At 38.9% G+C, this 16,247-nt stretch overlaps 1 protein-coding gene across 3 annotated transcripts in view; it reads left to right on the top strand.

Annotated features, from left to right (window-relative positions):
* Positions 1-16,247, top strand: part of LOC136879062 (uncharacterized) — a 535,518-nt gene that overhangs the window by 371,225 nt on the left and 148,046 nt on the right. Inside the window, exon 6 of one of the 3 annotated variants that reach the window (XR_010860888.2) lies at positions 2,591-2,663. The exons of the other annotated variants lie outside the window; for them this stretch is intronic. The gene's annotated coding sequence lies outside the window, so the exon portion shown is untranslated. The remainder of the gene's footprint in view (positions 1-2,590; positions 2,664-16,247) is intronic. 3 annotated transcript variants of the gene reach the window in all.

Raw genomic sequence — 16,247 nt, 5'->3', positions numbered from 1 at the left:
CCAGATGACCTGCCGATTACGAAGGAGAAAAAGAAGGATCTTCAGGATATGGTGAAATACTTGAAGGAGGAGTATCATAGTTTCTATGTAAACCTAAAAGCAGAATAACATCAGAATATAAACTACAAGTGAGTTGAAAAATATAACTAACAGTGTTGCTATTATTGATTCTTTTCTGTGTATATCAATTTGAATATATTGGTTATACATTTTCAAATTTTGCTGTTAATGTGTAACCAGATGATGTAATAATAATTATTATAAAGATGTGCAAATTATCGTGTTGAAGTACCAGAATGAAGAGCACAGTAGTTACTTTCTAAGAAAATATTAACCACTGTAAAGAAACTTGTTCAGTTATGTTTTATATTTAATGGAGTAGTATTTATATGCATCAGATCATTATAATTAGGCTAAAACTTAAAAATAACACTATTCTCCTCTATGCGTCCATTATGCGTCAATATTTCAACCCTAACTATAATTTAAATGAAATTTCCGAGAAAACTAATATTCTTTATGATCTCTTAATTAAATGGCTAAGAAATATTAGACCACCTAAAAACAATTCGATCTTTCAAACCATACGCAGTACATATCCACATCATTTACCCCCACTACCACATCCTTCCGCTCCACCTTAGCTCCGTGACAGTTGCTCCGCCTCTACCCCTCCCCTCTCCTCCCTCACGCCTCGCCCCTTAACCTTATAATTGCATCCATCAGTCCAGCTCTGTCCGCCGATCACTCAGGCTGCTCAAGGTGAGTTCATTTCTAGTATTCTCTGGGTTTTTCTAGACTTTTCTTTTTGATCTTTCCTTCCGATCTTTTTCCTAATTCGACTTCTAATTTCTTCCCCAGGTTCCTCAACCAATATTGAAGTGGGAATTAATTCTTTGGATCTTACTAAGTTCATGTTTACATTTATTTTCCGGAACCAAACTACAGAACACACATAGTGTCAACTTCATATGACAATAAACCTCACAGCATAATTTAACAGTTTTAGAAAACTAAAGTTATATATAAGCTGGACAAACCGCCATGGGTATAAAACAACGGAGTCATCATTTTAACGGATTTTAAAATGGAATGCAACTTATCTACCATATTTTATTTTATATTCATCTGTGCAAATGTTATAGTGTGTTTTTAAAGTTGTTTTAAAGTCATATTTCATATTCATCCATGCAGATGTTATAGTGTATATAAAGTTGTTTTAGGGTTTTACTGTATTTGCCCGATTTGACTTTGTGGCTGATGATGGCACATATCTGGTGCCGAAACTAGTACCTCATTTGAACGATATGTGATTCTTTCACATTAATAAATATCTTTGTATTGAATAGGAGGAACCCTCTCAATTTTAAATATTGTAATCCCACTTCAATACGGATCATGAAATTTCTAAATATTAAGGTTACTATTGTTGGCACAGTTAAGACATATTTTTGATTCCAAGAGTATTAATCATAATCTCAGTATGAGTAGACAATGATGCACCCAAGGTGAGCAGTTCAGAACACAACTTCATGCTCTCGACATCCATGCAAATGCTTAGCAAGTGAAAGTACACGATTCACAAAGTGTGAAGCATGTGCCTTGATCCTACCAAGGTTCAAGGTCCACTAAATTGCTACAAATGTTATCTAATTCATGCAATGAATTTTCTGTAAAGGACATACCTCATGAATGTCTGCGGGGCTAAGATCAGGAATGTTTGCAGGAGTATCCACTGCACCGGACAATACTGCAGCATACTAGTGTTATTTAAAAAATACTGCAGCGTCGCCAGGAATGGTACCTGTGCTGCTCAATTTGCATATCTTTAGCTCGTAATTGCGCTCCGCGTGCCTCAGTATACAAGGATTGTGTACTGGTCTGGCAGGCATTGTGGATGAATATGTAAGACAAGTCAGCAGAATGTAAGAGTTCACTTGACCAAGGTTTTGTTTTGTCCAACCCTTGTCCCGTTTCCCTACGGGGTCGGGTATGAGGTGAGATAAATCTGTCGTGGCGGGCTTTTATGACCGGATGCCCTTCCTGACATCAACCTCATCAGAGGAGTTAATGAGATGAAATAAATGACGTGATATGATAGTAGGGAGACGGTGAAACCTGGTGCTGGCACTTAGCCTTCTCCTGTCGAATAGCACCAAGGGGTCTGCTCAAGGCTTGTCATCTCCATCTGATGAACGAATCGCCTTACATAAAATCAGCTTCATGGTCCGTATCGCACTTCAATAGATTCACAATTAAGTATTTATTATTTTCCACCTAGTCGATACAATGATTGCTTAAGGCAATTTAATGGTTAAAAGTGGTACATGTTTCGTATATTATCAACATCTTCAGCCACATAACACTGTTTAGATGAAAAATATATAAATTGACAAAGTAATGCTTAAGAGGAATTGTCCTTAAAATTAACATAAGATTCAACAGCATCATATGCCCTCACTGCATATGAGCACTGCGGAGAGGTTTGGAATTTAATCCAGGCTTTTGGCACGCAATGTAGTGATTAGAAATTTTATATCACCACTCTGCCAGCCAATATTCTGACGGTGAAATTTATTTCGACCAACAGGACTTGAACCAGCTAACCTCGATGCCAGACCATTTAGACTTCAAAGCCACCAGGCAGGCTTCACTCGGCCAAGGTAATTACACTAATTACGAAAGGTGTATTTGGTTATTTTAAATAAATTGTTCTATTAAATGGTTCATGGTGTGGGTTACTGTAGTCGCGTCATAGTTCGTCAACTATGGACAACAGCTGAGTGGCCTAGTAAGTAGTTCTGAGATTCGGGATATCAGTTGCTATAGAATAGGAGTGGGCATTTCGGACATATTCTGAATCATGTCCCTCCTTGTGCTCAGAACTTTTTAAGCAAACCTTGGACCCTTGGAAGTAACGGAGTCCCACTCCCAGTTGACAGGCGATGGACTCCTTGGAAACAGCTTGGCGAACATAAGGGAATTCGATGGGAAGCTATCAATATTAATGGGGCTTATGGAAGGAAGAAAGGAGAACTGGCTGAGTCAGCAAAAAGTATGCATCTGGACGTGCTAGGAGTAAATTATATTCAGGTAAGGGAAGATGATGAGGAAGAGATAGGAGATTATAAAGTGTACTTGATGGGTGTTTGAAAGGGAAGGGCAGAGTGTGGGGTAGGGCTGTTTATCAGGGATACTATTGCACGCAACACAGTTTCTGTTAGGTATGTAAATGAGTGAATGATGTGGGTAGATTTGGCAGTTGGAGGAATAAGGACGAGAATTTTCTCAGTGTATTCATCATGTGAGGGTGCAGATGAAGATAAGTTTTATGAAGCATTGAGTGACATTGTAATCAGAGTCAACAGCAAGGACAGGATAATGCTAATGAGCAATTTCAATGCGAGAGTTGGAAATCGAACTGAAGGATACAAAAGGGTGATTGGTAAATGTGGGGAAGATATGGAAGCTAATGGGAATGGGAAGCGTTTGCTGACTTCTGTGCTAGTATGGGTTTGGCAGTTAAATACATTCTTCAAATTTATCGCAAAGAACCAAGCTCATGGGGAGGAGGACAATGATTTTGGTGAAAGTACACTTGATGAAGTGGAAAAGGTGGTAAATAAACACCATTGTCATAAAGCAGCAGGAACAGATGTAATTAGACTTGAAATGGTGAAGCATAGTGGAAAGGCAGGGATAAAATGGCTTCATACAGTAATAAGGAACCTTCTGACTGGATAAAAGCAGTAATTGCATGTATCCATAAGCAAGGGAACAGGAAGGATTGGAACAACTATCGAGGTATCTCATTAATCAGTAGGGGCCGTATTTTTTGGTAATAGCGATACGCACACATTTTTTTCATATCTCCTTTTGTTGCCTATGTATGACCTTGTAGGTACTTAAAGTACTGTATTTAAGCAAAATGAACTCACGAAGTATCGCAGAATCCGATTTATTGTTAATAAACTTAACCATGATAGGTTAATATTGTGTTAGGTCTGTATTGACTAGTCTGAATGTATAGTATAACTATTTAAAATAGTTCATTTGAATCTGTCTTGATCAATACACTCATTAAATGAAAGAAGAACTATTTATTAAACCTAACATGTTTCAGGAAATCTCAACCATTCCCTTCCTCAGTGGTCAGATCAAAGAACAAAACTATATCACACAATCTTTTGTTTTACAATTTGAAGAAGTATTGTCCTATTACACCATATCAAAGAGTAAAAAGAAATATTACAAAAATGAACAATACATAAAATTTTGGTTGAACTGAATGACAATACTATATAAATTTAGGTCCTTAAAGTTTCTCTTTTCTGCAGTTACAGCAAATGACGTTGCGGTCATAGCAAGATCGGTCGTAGATACAGCAGTGCGTACTATACGCTTTGACAGTGAGAGTTCGCTACTGGCAATGTCCACCATTCAAGTATAAAAATGCCAAAAACTAAAGTCACAACAGTTTTTTTCGAGGGCCGAGGAATACAACAGTGAGGCTTCTATGTATATGGCGCTGCAAGAAGGATTCCAATATGTATGTACTGTAATGTTCGTATTACATGGAAACGAAAAGACACATGCGATAAACACTGCAGAGAATCAGAAACATACAAAAAGAAGAAGAATGAAGGAAATAAGCGACAAATAATAATCGGCGATACTTTACTTCGAGGGCCCTGGGACCGCTACGGTAGCTGTGAAGGCCCTTCAGGAACTATGAAAAGTGGTGGCAAAAGGGGCTCTGGTTAAGACGCAGCAGGTCGTTATGCTACTTAGGTTCCAGAACGGGTAAAAAAAAAAAAGTAAATAAGTAAATAAATGCAATGTAAATGTGTATATTGTACCGGTTCTATAGTATCATTTGAAGTAATTCCTCATACTGTATATTAGTTGACTATATTTGTAAGTAGTGCAGGAGATATTATAAGTAGAATTTTGTAAACAATATTAATTTATTAAGGATGAGCTGTGTGTTTAATAGAAAACTTTGTTAGCGTAAATTGTATAATATTGTATTATAGGAAAATGTTCTTCTCTTGTTAATTTAATATTTAGTGCTTGACAATAATGTATTTTAGTGTACCATTTGCCACCGAGGTAGACACCTAATTTGCAAATAAAGAGATTTTTATTTGATTTTGACATCGCAAAGAGTTGAGAAGTGACAGACAGCAGTTTGTAATAGATGCAACAAAAGCATTCATGCAGGCTAGCATTCCTATAGGAAAACTGGATAATTGTGGCATGAGGACATGGATGATTATAAAAGGAAAGATAATACTGTCTTTCTTGTAAAATATGACTATATTAGTAGGCCTATTGTAAATAAATCACCTGGTTGAGTAGGAATAATGTTATTTTGTCCTACTAACTACTTTACGATTTTCGGAGACTCCGAGATGCCTAAATGTTGTCACGCAGGAGCCCTTTTACGTGACAGTAAAACGGGGCTGACATATTTGTGCACCTTAAAATACCACCTGACTGAACCTGCCAACTTGGACCGTCTGAGATACTCATCCCTGGTCGGGTAGCATCTTCCAGGGCTATATGGCAATGAAAGCACATCTGGTACAGAAGAAGAAAGAAGACATTGTTAGTGAAGTGTTCGCAAGCATTATGGTTTCCGACGTCTAATGTGGTCAATGAAAGGAGCTTCTCTGCTTACACAAAGATACTTTCTGATTCTCACACAACCATGCTTAGTTTGTACTTTGTAGGCAAGTAATTCAAAATGTAAAAAAATGTAGGCTATGTATAAATTCATATTGCAGGGCAGAACACCTAACTTCATTTTGAGGTATCAGTGATTTATATACTGGTATTTATTTCTATAACATTTTGTATATTTAGTTGTTCTAAGATTTGATAACAATTTAATACATTACAAGCGTTCACTTTAAAAAACCCTAATCACAAAATCAGATTTACACCATGTTATAAGGAAGATGTAATAAAAACATCGATCAGTATGACAATTTATTTTACTAAATACCTACCGAAATAGTGTCAGTTTTTACACCAAAATCAACAGTTTTATTTCACCAATAAATAAGGCCCTTATCAGTATTCCAGGCAAAGAGTTCACTGGCATCTTGGAAGGGAGGGTGCGATCAGTGGCTGAGAGGAAGTTGGATGAAAATCACGGTGGTTTCAGACCACAGAGGGGCTGTCAGGATCTCATTTTCAGTATGCGGCAGGTAATTGAAAAATGCTACAAGGGGAATGGATAGTTATGTTTGTTTCATAGATCTAGAGAACTCATATGCGAGAGTACCATGGAAAGAGATGTACGCAATACTGGGTGGCTATGGCAGGTGTGCCACAACTCTCCTGATTTAAGCGGGACACTCCAGATTTTTCATCGTTCTTGGCGATCTCCCGATCGCCGGGACCGTTCCCCGATTTTCAGAGCAGTTCCAGTAATTTTCGTATTATTGTAAACTCCTACACGTTTCCTCATTCTGTTGATATATGGCTGAGTATGGCTGGTCAATACTGTAACCCCCGCACCTTTTACAGACGAGAGCACATAATACAAGGTACATATAAAACAAGTAATGATGTAATAATCCAAAATAACAAACCTGAAAGAATAACGTCATCCAATGATACACCCGGAAAAAATATTTTGTATTTCAACAACACATGGCAACGCAGGATAACAAACATGACAACTAGAGAAAGGATGAATGGGAAGCAGGCTGGGAAACCCTACAGAGGACGAGATCTTACGTGACGTTGTAGGGAAAGAAACGTGAGAACGTTAACCCTCAGTCTAATTTTACTCAACATATAGAATTTAAACAAGGTATAAAGAACACAAAGTAAAAGGATAACATCATCAATTAAAAAAATTAAATCGAACCACGAGGTTCCTATCGGTGTTTCTTCAGAGAAGTGAATATTTACACAAAATTACAATTACGTTTAAATAAGTGACCATAAGTTCGGTGTTGAAATTTACAATGAAAATTTAACAGGGAATATGACATAATTACAAACATCTTATAAAGCAATCTAAAAATGTTACAAGGAAAGGAAACAACGGAAATTAAATCTAGCGCAGAGGCCTATAGAGGGGCAGTCCTCTCCTAATACACATCAGTGAGGGACACACAGCTCAACAGGTTTACGCCAAACTGACGCGGAATTACTGGAGGCAACTCGTAAGAAAATAAATTAAAGTTTACATTTACACATAGGTTGATTAAAGGAATTGCATCCAAAACAAAGGCGTTACAAAATCAAAACGGTGAAAATCAGGGTCTAAGGTAATCTCCGAACAAATGAATTTCCATTTTAATTTAACACTTGAGAAAAGAAAACATGCTTACCCCCGGATGGCTGGCTTACAAGGTGCGTCCGATCGTTAAGACGAACGAAAACCAAAGACGCAGAACAGAGCCTTGCTCCTGCTGAGGAGCCAAAAGGCCGGAAATTGAGAAATACTCAAAGTATAGATAAGAAATGTGTTTTTCCACCAATCAATACACAATTTATTTTAAATAGATTACACTTGTACCGGTTTCGGCTCTTAACGGCCATCATCAGCTAGTACATGATTAGTTTCCAGCCATTACATAAATCACAAGTTGTTATTGTATTAGACATCCGGATATCTAATGGGGGATGGAAATGTATACAGTAGCATGAAATTAAAATATCTGTGGTCAAGGTAAAAAGTTACAATAAGTTAGAACATGAGTATGTAAAACATATTAAAACATATGGGCCACAATATAAAACACTTAAAAAGTTTTAACACATTAAAATTTGGTATATATAGGTAGACACTTGTTAAAATTTTAGTTCATGTTACATAGATTCCATTCTTCTATCTTCTGTGTGGTTCCTTCTATCTCATGTTGATTTTAGCTGTGTGAGGTAATCTTCGAGAATGTTCTGAAGCTGGTATGTGTCATATTGATATGGACCTTCGTCGTGAAGAAATTTTATTGTGTTATATAATCCAACTTGTGATGTACTCTAGTAAGTTTTAATATAGTAAACTGCAGGTCTTGAGTTTGAATTTAGAAGCATTGGTGGCGACACCTCTCTAGTCTATGTTCGTTTGTGGTTGTAGTTATAGTTGTTGTGGAGGTCTTGTACCAATGTGTCTGAAGGCTTGTCTGAACATAGATGAGAGAGGTACTAGTGTAATCTATTTAAAATAAATTGTGTATTGATTGGGGGAAAAACACATTTCTTATCTATACTTTGAATCTGTCAATACGGAAAATGAAATTTATAAATAAAAATACTCAAACAGCCAATCGGGGAAGCTACCTATGATTCGACCCAAAGTTTCACCAATACAAATTAGTGTTATTTTCACCAATAGAATTACAGCACGAGATATGGTAATGTGGGAAATATATTCTAGAGGTTTTGATTGCAAAACTCGGCGATTTCGTGATCGAAGCCTCCACGTGGCAACTACAGGGTGATACAAAAGAATAGGTTATGAACATATTACTGGAGATCCCCAATATCAATGTCTTCCAGTACTCATAATGATTATTAAATATCAACCGTTCAGTCTTTCCTGTAAATCCTGAAAATTCTTTAAATACACAAAATACAAAATTTCACCAGAAATGAAATGAAAATTGTACATAACTTTACAGCAACAAAATATATATATTCAATTGACTTCTTCAAAAATGTCTTTCAATGACAGTTTCATGACAGATTTTCAGTATTAACTGATTTTACCGATTCTATCAACTCCCCACTGGCGACATCCTCCACCGCCGAATCTCGAGCTCTGCTCGATAATAAATTTTTTTTTTAAAGCACTTTACATTAAATGGTGGTTTTAACTGGAGGCCTGAATTTTGTGAATACTCTGATACCAACATGTATCATTCAAATCTTGATGCAACTTTAAGAAAGAGTATCTTGGAAGCAGAATTTCCTAAGCTCGACCACAGGTATTGCTGTCCATAGGATCGCTGACATCGGCCGCCTGCCAACATGGTTTCCCTTTTCAGACCAACCAGGGTATCCAGTGACGCTTCATATAGTTCACTCGCATAGCGAACTCACAGGGAACATGTAGTAAGACATGTCGCAGTACTGGACAACTGCCACCACCAGGAATTCTGCGACAATGCACTCCCAAGTTAAATGCAAACAAGCCAGGAATTCATGGTGCCCCTTCCAACAGGCACGACAGGTTCCCTGTCTGGACCAGATTATAGTGATCACTGGAACAGAGATCAACGCAGCAGAAAAGGAAGTAATATAGGAAAGGGCCATAGCCTCAGCTATTCAGCTATGCAGAAGAGAAACTGAGACTGAAGGGTGTTTTTTTTTTGTTTTTTTTTTTTTACACAACTATTCTCGCCCCAAATCTTTGGGAACTCCAAGCCCTGCCAGGGCAAGCCTGTATAAAAATTTGCCAAACATAAGAGACCAAATAAAATTAGGAAAGTTTACTGGAGTTTACCTTAATACCGGAAATTTTACAACGGATCCCTAGTTATGACAATGACTGAAAATCTTAACCTAAAGGACATAGTAAATTATACCTAATATGATCTCAGACGACCATACTTATGACAACTAAAATCTTAAATAACCTCTAAACTTGCCAATGTATCCGACCGGATATATACCCCAAAATTTGCTTACAACTAAGTTTCCTTAATTTACTAATAGTTTCTAAAGCATCATCTCATAACTAGGGAATCTTGACTTCCGACAAATGGACTCTACTGATCCTTTTCTTTTCAGGATCTCTGACTAACAATGACAAAGGGGTTAAAAATTTCAATATCGTGCAGGGACCTCGAAATCTGGGGGCCAACTTACTAACAACATGGTCCGCAGCACTGTTCACAGTATGAGTCTTTACATAAACCTGGTCACCCACAGACAGATTGTGTGGTCTTCGCCCGCGATTATGGTTACGTTGAACTTTAGTGTAATATACTTTCAAATTCTTACGCGCACGGTGCCAAGCAGCACGGATCGTTTCTGGATTTGCGACATCAGGTAGAAGATCATTAATAGACCACAGATTAGACAGTGGAGAATTGGGGGTGAACTCTAGCATCAATGAAGCAGGAGTCTGCTTATGAATTTCATTAACTGCAGTGTTGGAAGCAAATGATAACCAATTAAGTGATAAGTCCCACTTAGAATGGTCAGGAGAATGATAGGCAGTAACAGCAGATCTTAAATTTCGATTGACTCTTTCAGCATAATTAGGCCTGGGATAATAAGGGGTGGTAGTCACATGAGAAATAGCTAGGTCGAAACAGAAATTACGGAATTGCACAGATGTAAAAGCTCTAGCATTATCACTCCCCAGAAATTGACAGGGTCCAAATGAAACAAAGATCTGTTTCAAGCAAGAAATTGTAGTATTAGCATTAGCCATGTGAGTAGGAAACAGCCGCGTAAAATGCGAGAACGCATCAACACACACAAGTATGAAATGATGGCCGGTCCGTGATCGCAGGAAAGGTCCGATGTAGTCTATAAATAGTCTCCCCATCGGACAAGAAGCTTGCTCAGATATATATATTTCGTATGACATGAGGATACATTGTTACAATTTGGTTATTTACAAATATGTACAATTACATGAAAAATAGTTTCATCTATACACACAGAACAAGTACATAATAAACAAACAATATTTGTACATTTGAGCTCATCAATATCTGCATTGCTGCTAAAGCTGAATGTCCAGTTTTGTTAGCCAACTCACAGCTTCATCACTGGCCTCGTGAATATCCTTTATTGTCCCACTGAATCTTCGGAGTGGGCACTCTGTGACGATATGTTGAACAGTCTGAGGCACGTCAGAGGAGTCGCAATAAGGATCGCTGGTAATCTTCCACTTGTGTTTCCAGAAGTTGCATCTGCCATGTTGAGTTCTGATCCGATTAAGTGAATGAGCAGATTTTTCTGGGTAAGTTGAAACCAGGAGGTTGCATAACTGGATCCGAAATTAGACCTAATCAGTCAGGGTTTGAAGCTGCCCACCCATCGCGCCAGGCAGTGTTAGTATGAAATTCATCTTGGGCTAACCTCTTTCCTAGTAACCAAGAAGCACACCAGGCAAATGCTGGGGCTGTACCTTAATTAAGGCCACGGCCGCTTCCTTCCCACTCCTAGCCCTTCCCTGTCCCATCATCGCCATAAGACCTATCTGTGTCGGTGCGACGTAAAGCAACTAGCAAAAAAAAGTAACCAAGAAGGGTTCCTAGATTTCAGCCTGAGATCTTCACGTAGGCAGTCTTGATGTATTGGTAGAAGAGGATTGTCACAGCATTTAACCTATTCTTTCTTCAGTGCCATTTGTCTTCGGAGATGAGGAGGTGGAATATTTGAAAGAACTGGTAACCAATCCAAAGGTGTGGATTGAATGGTTCCTGATATAGTCCTCATTGTATCGTTTAACTGAGTGTCTATCTTCTTTGTATGGGCACTGTTGAGCCATACTGGGCAGCAGTATTCGGCTACTGGGTATACTAATACAAATGCTGTAGTTCGGAGGGTGGATGCCGATGGGCCCCAGCTTGTTCCTGTGAGTTTGTGCAGGATGTTATTGCGGGTTTTGATCTTGGCAGATGTTTTGCGTACATGTTCGCTGTAAGTCAAAGATTGATCCAAGGTAACGCCTAGATATTTTGGATGAGGATTGATCTTCAGTATATGACCTCTGAATTGAACCTGAGGAACATAATTAGCTTGTCTGTTGCTCAAATGAAAGCAGCTGACCTCTGTTTTTGTTATGTTTGGTTTCAGTCGCCAGGTTTTAAAATAATTATCAATTCTGCAGAGATCTTTAGTAAGTGTGGTTTCTGCTCCAGCAAAATCACCAGACTGGGCTGCCAAACAAATGTCGTCAGCATATATAAACTTCCTAGCATTAGTTGAAGGTAGATCTGCTGTATATAGGTTGAAGAGCAATGGGGCCAGTACCGATCCCTGTGGTAATCCGTCATTCAGTTTGTAAGTTTTACTTATGTTGCCGTGTAGGTGTACTTCAATCATTCTATTAGCCAACACATTATTCAGCAGGGTGGCAAGCGTCTTACAAGGGATTAACTTCAGGAACTTGAAGATCATTCCTTTTCGCCAGACTGTGTCGTAAGCTGATGACAGATCTACGAACACTGCTACGGTCTTCTTTCGATCTTGAAATCCCCTCTCAATATGGGTGGTTAGGGCTATCACCTGGTCGGTACAGCTGCGGCTTGGTCTGAGGCCAGCTTGTTCAAGTGGCATGTGCTCTAGGATTTTGGCTGAGATTCTGTTGTATATTACTCTCTCCAGTACTTTGTAGCAGACACTTAAAAGGGCTATGGTTCTGTAATCTTCTGCACTGTATCCACTTTTCCCTGGTTTAAGTATTGCTACCATTTTTGTTCTTTTGAGTATTGATGGTAGTTGTCCAACATAAGATATTGCTGTAAAATTTGTTAAGCCATTCGGTTGTTAGGGGGCCACAATGTATAAGAAATTCTGGGTATATTCCATCCAATCCGGCTGCTTTTCCTGATTTTATTTCTTTTAGCGCAGTTGAGATCTCAGCAGCTGTGTAATCAGAGGAAAACTGAGAGACTGCTTTGGCCTGGGTTATCCTCGATTTTAGCTCTTGTTGAATTCTTTTTGACTCTTTCTTATTTGTGCCGACAGGTTTTCTTGTCAGGCTAACTATTCTGTTTGCCACCTCGTTTGGTTTTATCTTAGAGTTCTTGGGACCGAATTTGGGAGTGCTGTTGCCAAGTTTCCTTAGAAGTAACTATGCTTTTCGACTGGAATGTTGAAAACTCATATTTTCCATGAGATTGAACCATTTTTCTTTTCTAGATGAATCTAGAGACTGGATCAGTTCATCTGCAATTTCAGGGTCACTGCTGAGTATACATTCCTCGTATAACTCTTTGCATTTTGGGTTCCATCCAGGAATATAATCCTTCCTGTATCCTCTTGGGATATGCTTTTTCGCGATGGTGGATGTTAGTTTGACAAAGCGCTCGTAATTTCCTGTTGTAGGAGGAATCCACTGTACATTATGTTCCAGTTTGCTGGTGAATTTAGACCAGTTGGCTTTGGAAAAATTCCAGCGGGGAAGTGGGACTGATCTGATGGCAGGTACTTCCAGGCCGACTTTGACAAGCACTAGTCTGTGTTGGCTTCGGGGAAGGTTGTTCAGAATTTTCCTAGTACAGTGTAGAGGTCTTTCAAGAGAGTCTTTTGATACAAAACACAGATCAGGGTTATAGTCCTTATTCCATCTGGTAGAGTGGAAGGAGCCCTTTTCTTTGGCATCAAACAATAGAAAATGATCTTAGGCATCAGTCCATTCAGACACATATTGTCCCTCCTTGTTGGTATAGTTATAACTCCATTTAGTGTTCTGACAGTTAAAATCGCCACGGATTACGGCTGGGTGCTGTATATTCAGGGTGGTCTCGTTTAGGCTCCAAGGTTGAAAAGGTGGTTTTGTAGATGTTTACAATTTCTGTATTTGCAATGTTTGTTTTAGAGCAAAACAATGTTGTTATCAGTATTTGTGCTTATTATTTCAGCTTCCTCTACATCATTTTTTACATATGTTGCTGTTCCATACTGTTTATGGAACGTTACATTGAGCAGACTGTAGCCGGGAATCCTACATCTGGCATAAAGCTGGTCCTGGTTTTCACAATGGGTCTCCTGCAGTAGAACAATATCCACCTTGTGATTAGTCATTATTTTTGTTAGATAGTCACTTTTTGGTCGACTTGCTCCTTCGATATTGAGCTGCAGAATGTTTAGAGTAGGATCATGATTTTCAGTGGAGCTCTGAAAAGAGCCATTTAAGATTTTAATCATTTTTCTCATATTGAGTTGATGAATCCTCTGAATTGCTGGAGTATCCACAAAGAAGAGCTTTGGGTACAGCAGCCAAAGTTGTTGCTCTCTTACCACCATGCAGGGGTCACGTGACAACAGACCAAGGCGGGTATTAGGAGCGGGTGTACTAATGTTACAGGTTTTACAAGATTTGACCATGGTGCGGATTTCACCATCCATAGATTTCCAAATGAAGTGTTTACGGGTTTTCTCTCTAGTTTTGAATACACCAAGGTGTCCGCTGACAGGGGATTCATGGAAATATTTGAAAAGAGCAGGAATTAAATTAGCTGGAACAACAATTTTGGGGTCTCTACGACCACGAGCAGGACAACACAGCACACCATTCTTAATGACATAGGGTTTGACATGCTCATCAGACTTAATTCTGTCAATAAGAGCTTTCAGTTCAGGGTCGTCCTGATGTTTAGAAATATATTTGAAAAGGACAGGGGAATTGGACAACACTACATTAACAAAGGCAGAAACTTGTTCAGGAGAGGGATCTGCAGGCTCTGATTGAGGATCAGAACTGCCAGGGTAGATCATCCTACTAAGACTCAGCAACAACATTTTGAGTTCCACGAATGTGACGAGCTTCAAATTGAAAAGCTGAGATGTGTACTGCCCAATGCGCAAGACGACCGGTCCTTCTTGGTCTGGCCAGTACCCAACTCAGCACCTGATTATCAGTTTCAAGATCAAATGGGAGGTGTTCGAGGTACATTCTGAATCTTTCCAGGGAGAAAACAACAGCTAAGGCTTCTAATTCATAGATCGAATAATTACATTCAGCAGGATTGAGACTACGGGAAGCATAAAAAATTGGACAACGTCCATCTTCAAATTCCTGAAAGAGCACACCAGAGATACCAGTAGATGAGGCATCAGTCTGGAGAATGAAAGGTTTGGAAAAATTTGGCATCGCCAGCACAGGAGCATTACATAAGGCAGATTTCAAATCATAGAAAGCTTCAAGTTGAGCATCACCCCATTCAAATTTAGCATCTTTCCTCAAGGCGTTTAATGGAGCTGCTCTTTCAGCCAAAATTGGGGATGAATTTACGGAAGAAATTGACCCTGCCAACAAACCTAGCTAGAGCCTTGACATCTTTAGGGGTTGGGAAATTTTGAATCGCTGCAGTACGAGATTGGTCAATCGAGACACCTTTTTCAGACACAATATGTCCTAAGAAGGACATCTGGGGCTGCGCAAAAGTAACTTTGCTAGCCTTAAGGGTCAGTCCTACTTTATGGAGTCTTTCAAGGACTTAATTGAGATGAACGAGGTGTTCTTCAAAAATTTCACTGAAAATTACTAAATCATCCAAATAATTATAAACAGATTTGAATTTGATGTCAAACTACACGTTATCCAGCAGCCAAGTGAGCATTGCGGCTCCCGTCGCCAGCCCAAAACGGTATGCTCTAAAATTCATAGAAGTTCCGGTCAGTGGCAAAAGCCATGAGATGCTTGGATTCCTCAGCAAGAGGTATCTGATGATATGCCTGATTCAGGTCGAAAGTGGTAAAAATTTTGGCATTAGCAAACCAAGAGAAACAAGAGTGTAAGTCAGGAAGAGGAACGGATTGAAGCACAACTCGCTTATTCAACATACTATAATCCACTACAGGCTGAAAGCCACCCTGTGGTTTAGGGACGAGAAGTATGGGAGCACAGACTTAGAAGGACGTATTACACCATCAGCAAGCATTTGATCGATGATAGCCTTAAGGGCTTTCATCTTGGGAGGCGACAACGGATACGGAGGAGAACGAACAGGTACATTATCAGTAACTTCAATTTTATATTCCAAAACATTGGTTACCCCTAACTTATCGGTAAACACATCAGGAAATTTATCACAAAGATTTCTAAGTTGGTTGGCTTGATCCTCAGGTAAATGACTAAATTTGAACGCTTTGGGTTCACTCGTGTCCTCAGGGACAGCACTGACATAAGGAAGAATAGGAAAACGACTACACAATTTAAAGACTAACGGAAAATTTAAACTGGAACTCGTACTGAATATCCAAAATCATACTTGTTTTGGCAATGAAATTTGCACTCAAAATGAAAAGACAAGAAAAATCTCTCACCACTAGCACGGGCATTTTCCACGTGAAATTACGGATTCTAATTTTGACTTTCAGACTTCCAATCACATTCAATGAATTAAAGTTAGCTGTATGGCAGGTTAAGGACACAGGTTTTAAAGCAGGGAACTTGCAAACAGATTTTACAGAGTTGTACTAATTTTCGCTCATTAAGGTGAGGCTACTACCAGAATTAACTAAAGCACAAACAGGTTCATGGTTCACTTCTAGGCATATGTAAGGTCATTTACACGGAGGAATAGCAGAAATAC

The sequence above is a fragment of the Anabrus simplex genome, chromosome 8 (genome assembly GCF_040414725.1).
Source record: "Anabrus simplex isolate iqAnaSimp1 chromosome 8, ASM4041472v1, whole genome shotgun sequence".
NCBI classification, from domain to species: domain Eukaryota; kingdom Metazoa; phylum Arthropoda; class Insecta; order Orthoptera; family Tettigoniidae; genus Anabrus; species Anabrus simplex.
The sequence above is the reverse complement of the archived record's forward strand: the minus strand, read 5'-3'. Positions and strand labels throughout refer to the sequence as shown.